The sequence below is a fragment of the Pseudonaja textilis genome, chromosome 1, assembly GCF_049901715.1.
Source record: "Pseudonaja textilis isolate UNSWEBS1 chromosome 1, rPseTex1.2, whole genome shotgun sequence".
NCBI classification, from domain to species: Eukaryota; Metazoa; Chordata; class Lepidosauria; order Squamata; family Elapidae; genus Pseudonaja; species Pseudonaja textilis.
In genome coordinates, this window is record NC_141990.1 from 187,225,470 (window position 1) to 187,236,408 (window position 10,939).

General features: G+C 40.1%; 1 pseudogene; it reads left to right on the plus strand.

Moving 5' to 3' along the window:
• The first annotated feature begins 1,056 nt into the window (after positions 1–1,056).
• LOC148127970 (protein FAM200C-like) lies at positions 1,057–2,111 on the plus strand (annotated as a pseudogene).
• Positions 2,112–10,939: the final 8,828 nt, after the last annotated feature.

A 10,939-nucleotide genomic window follows, 5' to 3' on the forward strand; every position in this document is an offset into this window, starting at 1 on the left:
AATCAGCAAAGCATCTCTGATTAGATTCTATTCACTACTAGAATCTAATCAGAGATTCTTTGCCAATTCTAGTCCAATGAGCTGCTCCAGCAGGGTTAGAAAGGAGTGTGTGTGTATGTGTGTGCATGGCTGTCAAAACTCCAAAACAGGTCAAGTAGCTCTGGGGAAGTCAGTCATAAATATTAGGACACTTGCCAAGCAACTGGCCATTAAGCAAGGACCACTTGTATTTGGTTTAAAAAACCAGGTTTCTACTAACCACCACCACCCGCAACTGTAACTCTTTTCAAACCAGATGTGAACATACACATATTGTAAATATTCTGATTTTCAGAGCAGAAATGGCAGAAGTAGAAAAATCAAAGAAAAAATGTAGACAATATAGTGTGGAGTATCTGAAGTATGGATTTATACCAGCATCATCAAACCAGCAGCTGCCACAGTGCCTAATATGTGGGGAAATATTTTCTAATGAGGCAATGAAGCCTTCCAGACTGAACGAACATTTGAAGAAGCCACATCCTGACAAGGCAGACAAGAATCTAACTTTTTTTCAATCACTTCGTGACAAATTTCAAAAGCGCCCAACACTGTCTCGCATGTTTTCTAATGCTTCCCCAAAAAACACTGACGGTTTGCATGCATCATACAACATTTCATTGCTGATTGCTAAGTCTGGAAAGCCACATACTATTGGTGAAGAACTCACCCTACCAGCCATTAGTAGGGTTCTGAGTACTGTTTTACATAAGTCACCACGTGATATAATTAAGACAGTTCCTCTCAGCAACAATTCAGTTCAAAGAGGCATAGATGAAATGGCTGATAATGTGGAAGATGTATTGTGCAGCATATCACAGACAACAGACTTTGCATTACAGCTGAACTTTGCCAGGTAATAAATCTTTGCTTCTTGCTTATGTGCGCTTTATTAAAGATGAAAGTTTGACTCAAGTTGTTACTTGCGAGGCAACTAAATACATATACTAAAGGGGAGTCAATATTTCATGTTGTTGAGGAGTTCTTCAATGAAAAGGAAATTCCACTAACCAACATACTTGCTTGTGCAACTGATGGAGCACCATCAATGACTGGTCGCTACCGTGGGTGTGTTGCTTACTTGAAAAAAGCAGTGCCAAATGTCTTTACCATTCACTGTGTCATTCATCGCCAACATCTGGTTGCAAAAAACCTCAGTGATCACTTGAACAAGTCATTACACACTGTCATTACTGCAGTGAACAAAATTAAAGTACATGCTCTCAATGATCAACTGTTCCGAGAGCTCTGTGCTGAAAATGATGAAGATTTTGATCGTTTGCTACTTCATACAGAAGTTCGTTGGCTATCAAAAGGCAACTGTTTGAGACGCTTTTACAATCTTTTTGACACTGTTGTGGAGTTTTTTTGAAGGCAAGAATGCTTTGCTCAGTGATGAACTCAAAGAGATCAGGCATGACATTGCTTATTTATCAGAACTGTTTACAAAGTTCAATGAAGTGAATTTGCAGTTGCAAGGAAATGAAGTCAATCTTATTAAGGCCAAATCTGTCATCTCTACATTTATTTCGAAGTTAGCTCTATTCAAGCACAATATAGGCTGTTGCGAGCTATACCAATTTCCAAGCTAGTCTGAGCTAGAAAAGAAAGGTGGGATACAAGATGATGATCTGCATGTTTTTTGTGACCCTTTGGACATGCTGCATAAAGATATGTCTGAGTGGTATCAGGATCTTCTTTTGATGGAAATTCCAGATTGGGTGATAAATCCATTTTTAGATACTGAGGAAGATGGGGTAGTGGAGGAACAACTAATAGAACTGAAAAATGACATTGAACTGAAGCCAAAGAAATCATACCAAGAGTTTTGGTTACAGAAGGAAATTTCTGGTCGCTATCCTGCACTATGGACAATAGTTGAGAAGCTCTTTGTTGCATTTTCAACATCATATTTGGTGGAACGTGGTTTCAGTGTGGTCACCGAACTTCTCTCCAAGCAAAGAAATCGACTCCAGATTACTGAACGTGGTGATCTAAGACTCCTGCTAAGTGAGTTAAAACCAGACATTAGGAAACTGGTATCAATTCACCAATTACATCCATCACATTAGTAACTGCTTCACTGTTCAGTAAATTCTTAAATTGATAAATGACTATCAGACTTTGAAAACCTGGTATCACTGGATCATGTTCAACCATTTTGTTGAATTAACATTAACTTAATAGATTTTTAAATTGGAATTTGAATAAATGTGCAATTAATTGTTACAATTTTGAATTTTACTGTTACTATCTTCTTTGGTGGGTCGTGCAAACCGCTATTCCGAATAATTCTGTTTAGGGGTGGGGGTGGGGAGCACTGAGGATGAGTTTTTAGCACCAAGGGGGAGGTGAACTGAAAAGAAAAGAAAAGAAAAGAAAAGAAAAGAAAGAAAGAAAGAAAGAAAGAAAGAAAGAAAGAAAGAAAGAAAGAAAGAAAGAAAGAAAGAAAGAGAGAGAAAGGGAGGGAGGGAGGAGAAAGTGAATGAGATATCTAGTCCAACCAGCTGGGTTAGAAGTGTGTATGTGTGTGTGCATGGCTGTCAAAACTCCAAAAACAGGTCAAGTAGCTCTGGGGAGGCCAGTCATAAATTAGAACACTTGCTAAGCAACCTGCCATTAAGTGAGGACCACTTGTATTTGGTTTGCCAGTCACCAAACCACGCCCACCCACGTGACCAGCAAGCAACACACACCCAGTCACATGATCAGCAAGCCATGCCCACCCAGTCATGTGACCAGCAGGCCATGCCCACCCCAGTCATGAGACCAGCAGGCCACGCCCACCCATTCACGTTACCAGCAGGCCCTGCCCTCAAATTAGGCCACGCCCACAGAAATTTGAATCCCGCCCCTGGGTGGGGGGCACTGAGGATGAGTTTGTAGCACCAAGGGGGCGGTGGACTGAAAAAGTTTGGGAACCACTGGTGTAAACCATTCAAGTCCCAATAGGCTGGGTCGATTTCGGTCGACTATGGTTAGTGGAAGGATTTTGGTGTATTTTGTGAATTTTACTTTAAATTGTCTGGTACCCACTACAGGAATTTTGTTCCCTTGGTAGTCTTTCAGCGTGAGTGTTTGTCTTTTGAGTCCTTCCTGGCTTATGTCTGGTATCAGTCTTTTGATGGTGTCCCACGATACCATTGATAAGTATGAGGCTGAGTCCACTTCCATCTGGCACGGCTGGCCTTCTATAGTGACCCAGACATATACTTTCCTGGCATTTGTCGTTTGGAGTGTCCGATGGTCGCCGTTTGGTATGTTTCATCTCTTCCATTACTTGTCTCTTTCCCTCGCCTGTTTCTGTTGTCTTGATTCCAGCGCTCCCTGTTTGTTTCTCCCTCTCTCGGGGGGGTTGTTCCATCTTTGTCTAGGGCCGTAGTTTTTCCTTGATCGGCATGCCCTAGCAATATGTCCCCACCGTTCACAATGTTTGCAGATTGCATCTAGGAAACGGCACTCAGAATGTGGATGGTTCCGCTCGCAACTGGCACAACAAAATTCCTTCCTTTTTCCGTTCCGGTCTCATCTGCCCTGTTCTGAATGGAGTTAATTTACCCCTTCTTCTCCCTCATTGTCTTCCGATGGGGACTCAATGTCCTTGTGGTGGGTTGTGGTATTTTGGGGGGTTTCCACTAGCATTTCGTTCATTTTCCGCATGGCAGCTGCCGATTTCTGCATGGCTTCTGCCGCGGTAGCTTCTTCTATTGCTTCTTGGAGCATTATTTTGGGTTTTGTTAATAGTCGACCCTGTAGTGTAAGATCCCTCAGCCCCAGGACCACTCGGTCTCTCATGGATTCATCCATATTTAGGAATTCGTACTCCCCAGCGATGTCCCTCAACGTTGCAATGAAATCGCCGATGCTCTCACCTTCTTTTTGGTCACGCCGATAAAATTCATGTCTTTTGATGAGGCAGGAGACAGTTGGTGTGTAGTGAGCCCTCGGTATTCTTTCCAAGTCTGGCCAGGCCATCGTTTTCACATCAGTGGGTGCCGCTAACACTTTGGCCATCTTGAATACCGTGAGCCCGCAATGGGTGAGGAAGATGGCTCTCTTCCTGTGTTCGGATATATTATGGAGGTCGCTCCCTTCAAGGAACATGAGGAATCGGTCGATGTACGATTCCCAGTCTTCAGTTGCTTGATCGAACGGTGCGGGTGGCGTGTTGTTTCCGGCCGTTTCATCTCTGCGTTGCCGGTGTTCATCAGTCGCCACATGCTTGCTGGTTCCCTTTGTCTCAGAATCCCACCCTTGTCGCCAGTGTTAAGTTGTGGGAATGAGACTCAGGACACCAGCATAATCATCAATTGTTTTTATTTCTTTCTAGGATTGAGCGCCGAAGAAACCACGGCAACCCTTTTTATAGTCGGGCTGCTCGCGGCTGTGGCCAGTGACAGCTCTTCAAATTTCCCACTGCCACAGACCGACCAATTGCAGGTGAGTATGCTAATACATAACAGAATGCATTTTATTTCATCATCAGGAGAACGAGCTCTTTACTCAATAGCTATATTTTTGGAATGAAATAGTATGTCTCACAAAGTTGATGGGTTACTGAAGTTTCAGATTTATAGTTCTGCTCTTTTGACATATGAGATTTTTTCAGCAGTAAAATGTATTTGTGTGAAAGAACGAGATCAAATATTTGAAGACAACAACATCTACTAAAAGATGACCTCAGAGCACTCCCTAGTCAGAACTGGCTGCTCAAAGGGACTTGGCTTCTCCAAACCTGAGGTCACAAGGGCTCATATTTCCCTTCCATTCTGGGCCACAACAGCATCCATAAATTCTTTATTGTACTTCTTCCTCAAGGGTGCTTTTCTTGCCAACACCACTAATTATTAAATTAAATGTGATGTTGGAGAATTGTAAGCCATGATCCAATTGCCTCTGAAGCTCTAGAAAGCAGGAATGACACATCCTGGTTTGAAAAATGGTTGAAAACAACCTCCTCTGTTAACTAATTCTTAGCATAGCGGGGTTGGGTGTTCTCCTGCTAAACACTGATAGAAAGAAACTTACACCAGAAGAGGAAAACAAGAAAACAGTTCCAAAACTGAAATGTTTTGGGAAGAGAAAGGCAGTTCTAATAAATTGAGCTCAGGCACTCTTGCTACATTTTAAAGCCACATCTATCCCTCTTGGTAGAAATTCGGCACAACAACCATTCTTTATCTACAAAACAATCCTCCTTGCATCAGAGAAATGAAATGCTGCCAGATTACTTCAGCATTTGGTAATCAAAATCTCTTTCTTTGTCTCATAAAGATACATTTCAAACTCTTATTTTTTTGCCTCAGATTTGTGTCTCTGCAATCCTGTCCTGCGTAAATTATATTTATTGATGCTGCCCATTAAAGAGGCTTATGAGATCATTCATATATGCAATTCAATTCAGTTCAGTTTATTACAATCGTAGACTATATGTGTGTGTGTGTGTGTGTGTGTGTACGTGTGCGTGTGTGTGTATATGTGTATATGTATGTATGTATGTGTATGTATACACACACACACACATGCTTATTTGTTGCCCGTGAAATAAAAATGGAAGAAATTGCAAAACATTACTTTTGATTATATATTGTCAATATGTTAAAAGCATAGATTTGTGATCTTTCTAAACTCTTTTTTTAGTAGAATATCTCAATCAACTGACTTACCATATTCTTTTTATCTTTTTCTATCCACAGAACTAACAAAAAACTGATTGATCACTCTATCTATGATTTGACTACATCCAAGTCCATCAGTGTCAGTTAGTCATATAACTACTAAATATGTTTGGGCTCTGGGTAATCATCTTAAAGAGAAGAGTCTGTTTAGAAAAATATGCACATTATTCACTTCAAAAAGCCTGGAGCAGGCTGGATGAAATAGTCCTTCCTATGTTGGTTTATAGTTCCTTTTATCCTTCAGTCAGATTGTCAATAGATCTGAATGACACAAGATTGAGAAAGCTGAAACACTCTTAACTTTCTGACTAAAAATCAATGGTATTGTTTCACTCTGTGCTTGAGCACTATCCTTTAAGACACTTGGGCTGAGCTAGTTGAATTTTACCTTTGCATGACTTCTGAACATCCTGTCACCATGAAGAAGAACCATATGATTGAATTCTCCATCGTTAAGCTTGGAAACAACAGCCAGAAGGAAAGATATTATCAGAATTCAGGTCAGGACAGAATAATTAATTCAGATACCTAGTCCTATGAAGAAAAGCTTTTAAGAATGTCCAGGGACTGAAGCACTGCGGAAGATAATAATTTAAGAACATTTATCTATGATTGTCAAAATGTAGATTCTGCATATGGCATTGTTATTTGATAGTAATGGTGGAGTAGTATTCTTGGTCACAACTAGCTTTGGATTCATTTGCTAATTAAGATTAAATAATATCTTATAATACCCTAACAGCAAGCATAATTATTCTTCTTATCTAAATGAGACTTAGATTCAGTTTGTTAGATGCATAACCTAATCTGATCTTTATAGCTATTTAGGCCCATGGTGTGTGACTACTTATGTATTACTTACATAAAAGTTTGCCAGACTGAACTTTTTTTACTCTGATGGGAAGGCATAGAATTTAGAATTCTCAGTTGAAAACATGAACACTTCCTGCAGACTTTTTAACAAAGTTGTGGAAAGTCTGATCAATGTGACTCCATGTGGTTAAAGTCTCATTTGTTATTTAAGACTTGAGTTTCCATTGTGTACACATTTATTTCAACATGCATTTCCCATCTTTAATTTTTCTCATTCGCTATTTTTTCAGGGTGTTTTTGCTGTTTGTAAAAAAAAAAATTCAAAAAAACCCAAAACAATGTTTTACAAACGAAAACGTTTATATGTGGCTGTTTTTCCATTTTATTTATAAATTAAAAACAATGAAAATATTAGCAAAAATACAGTATTGAATAATAGCTTTTCTTGAAAGAATTCTAAGGGTAAGACAGGTTTATAATAGCTGCTATTCTCAGCTCAAATTTAAAAGTGACTTGGTGGATTATCAAATCATGATACAGCTGCAAATAGATCACATCAAATCAAGATGAACAGCCCAGCTGCAGAGTAAAAAGACCTTTAGCTACTGTGTGACAACTTTAAATGTCTAGGGATCATTAGGGCTAAGAATTTAAAGTAGCTCAGCAGAATTTTGATCTGTTGGTGAAAAACCTAATGTGGAAGCTTGGTTCTTGAAAATATTTAAATGTTTTATTGTTAGACAAAATTGCCACTTTGGAAATGATATTCCCAAAGGAACTGAAACTTTCTGTATAGTCCTCATAAGAATTCCAATCAATGACATAACAATAAACAATAAAAAGAGAGGTCCAAATGAAATTAAACTATTTAACAAATAGGGAGGGAGAGGGCCCAACCCTGTGACGAGAAAGTACTGTATCTGGTGATTCATTCTAATTAAAAATATACTTAGGGATAATCAAGTTATATAATTGTTCATTTGTTTTTGTGATCTTTCAGTCAGTCTTGGGACTAGTCCTGGTGGCTTACTTGGACTAATCCCTGCAGTTTTCTTTGCAAGAATTTGGAATGGATTGCCATTGCCTAGGATTGCCTAGGGCTAAGAAAGATTGACTGGCCCAAGGTCATACAGCTGGCTTTCTTCCTGAGTCAGGACTCGCTGGCTCACCAAACTGGCTCTCTTTTATGTAATCGGGACATAAAAATAAAAGGCTCATGCCGAAGTGCATTAACCTTTAAAATGTTCACCATTCTTATCAGAGCAGAATGCAAGAGGCGTTATGGTTTTTCTCTACCAGGGTCCCAATAAGCTTTGCAACTGCCTCTGCTCTGTGTAGGCTTTGAAGGATCCATGGAGGTTTTCTCCCATTCTAAATAGCATGGGGGGAGCTGTTGAAAGGGGATCTCTGTTTCTTCTTCTGGTACTAATCGGAATGAAAGCTGGAAGGGACTTTGGAGGTCTTTTAGTCTAACCCCTTGCTCAAGCAGGAGACCCTACGCCATTTCAGGCAAGTGACTGTCCAGTCTCTTCTTAAAAACTTCCACTGATGAAGCTCCCACAACTTCTGAATGCAAGTTGTTCCATTGGATAATTATTCTCACTGTTAGGAAGTATCATTTTAACCCCAGATTGCTTCTCTCCTTGATTAATTTCCATCCATTGTTTCTTATCCTGCCCTCTGGTGCTTTGGAAAATAAGTTGACCCCCTCCTCTTTGTGGTAGCCTCTCAAATACTGGAATACTATCATGTCCCCCCCCCCCCACCCCTTCTTTTCTCTAGACTAGTCAAACCCAAATCCCGCAGCCGTTCTTCATAGGTTTCAGTCTCCAGGCTTTTAATCGTCTTCATTGCTCTTCTTTGCACTTTTCCCAAATCCTTCTCTTATGCCACTGCGCACTTCTCGGCATGTTCCAAAATGCGCCTACTAAAGACATTTAACATCCTCCTTACGTAAGCACCTATAGGGTAGCCTTAGGCAGTTCAGAAGAGGTAACTATGCTGCTCAACTCAGATTGATTTCTCTTTGGCAGCACGCCCAGAACATGCCACCTAGGTTGACTGCTCGGCTTCCTACTTTTGTGTAATGTGGACTCCACATTTTTTTTTTCTGGCAAAAAATGTCTCGAAAGAACATGGGTCATGTTCAAGCCAAGTATTCCTGTTGTTGTTTTTGCAACTGATAGGGCACCTATTGGTCATTTTCTGCCTCTGGTAAACTGTCCCACCCAGCCTCTTGCACTGGGCATTGAAGTTCCTGGTTGTCCCACAGCTGGAAAACATAAAAGGGTGTGTGTTGGCCTAGCAGTGTGAAATCTGTGTTCTGCAGCTTCCAAAAGGTCTGTTTAATTATATGGTACTGTACACAGCACAAAAAGCAAGGCAAAGCACATTGTTAGGTGAGATCACAATCTACAGTACATTTTTGACTGTATATAGAGAAGAGTTAAGATACACTGATTTCATCATCGTTAAATGATCACTGTGGCAAAAGCAAGTGGAATACGAGAGGTCTTAAACCAAATCAAAGCTTGTTATTTCAGAAATAATGTTTCTTATGGACAGAGTCTGTAAGGACAGAAACCATAATGGCGCTGAACACTGTATCAATACCAATACCCTGCAGTTATTAATATCTGGCTAATTACTCCACAACCAGAATACATATCTTTTCCAGATGTATGTTTTTCTGAACAGCAATATAAGAAATACTTGGCATGCAGTGAACCAAGTGAGGGATGAAATCCAGTGGACATTAAGCTTTCAGTGTAGTCCAGACAAGAGGCACCAACTATGCATTATAAGGTTACAGGAACAGAATCTTGCAAATTTGAAAGTAATTCTCTCCTCCCTTACCTATACAGTCCAAAACATTAGGGAGGGTCCCTTCTGAGAAGTTTGCTATGCTCCCATTGTTGGCCTCTTATCCAGTGATGGTATTCAATTTTTTTTGCTACCGGTTCTGTGGGCGTGGCTTGGTGGGTGTGGCAGGGGAAGGATACTGTAAAATCCCCATTCCCTCCCCACCCCACTAACCTGCTTTCCAGCTCCGTTCTCCTGTGCAGGGCAACTAAAGAAGACCCAGCCAATCAGCTGGGACTCGGGAGGCAGAGTGTAGATGGGGGCGGGGCCAACCAGAGGTGGTATTTACCCATTCTCCGAACTACTCAAAATTTCCGCTACCGGTTCTCCAGAACCTGTCAGAAGTGGCTGAATACCACCTCTGCCCTTATCTCACATCCTATCTCTGAAGGATACAGATCATTTTAACAGTGCGTGGAAGGCATGTTGGGGAATGCTTAGGCATCATAAGCTGATTCATCAATCCTACAGCTTGCCCGCAAATCGTAGCAATTTGCAAGTTAAAGATCAAGGGGAAAAAAATAGAAAAGAAAGAAAAAAGAGATAAGGAAGTGGCTTCCCATCTTTTTTTTTTACAGCTGTTTTAAGTACACTTGTAAATTTACCCCTTTGAAGTTACATTGTGGCTCTCTTCTTTCTATAAACTTTCCTATTTACTTATCAACACCTTAGATCGTAAACTTTTACCCTTTTCTTTTTCTGTGTTATGCAGAAAGGGTAAAGTAAGGGGTTTCCAGTCAACAGTAAGGTTTGTCTTTTCTCTAATCAGACAGATCACTTGGGCAATCTCGGCAAGTTCTATCATTTTCACCAGCCATTCCTCCATGGTAGGTATTGGCAAATCTTCAACTCTGCTTTTCATTTTCTATCTTAGTTCTTGTTTGCTTTGTATATTTGATTACAATGAAAATATTTACATATCTAACATATATGATTTGAGCCCTACTCAAATCTCTGAAAAGCAGCTGTGTGACAGAAAGCAAACTTCTTTTTCCTCCCTGTCTCATCTCAGGAATGCCCCAGGCAATATTTATCTTTCCAAATACCTGAGATAAGGAGGTATCTACACTACAAAGGCTTCCATACAAAGTTTCCGTTATTGGATTATATTAGGCATCCTCAAGGTATAACTCAGTTATGCTGAGATTTATCTTATGTCCTATCTTTTCATAGTCATCTTTATAGTGTAAAAAGATGGTTATTGTTAGGAGTGTAAGTCACCTAACAATAGGGTTGGAAAATATATAAACCAGGATAGACATTTTAATACTGTCTCTTTAAGGGAATGCTAAAAGTGTAATTGGGTGTGGTTCCTCAAACGGCCATAAGATGGAGCCAAAAACCTGGGTTGTTTTAGTTCCTGTTCTGTTCTGGAGAGTGTTGCTGTCCCTATTGACTGTTATTCTTGGATTTGATGTAAGTCTGTTACTGAACTGTTTTTGATACTGGACTTTGTTATTGGATTATCCCTGGACTAAAAACTGACTGCTTTGGCTGTGAATGACTTGGATTGCTTGTTTGGACTTTGCTTAACCATTTTACTGGAA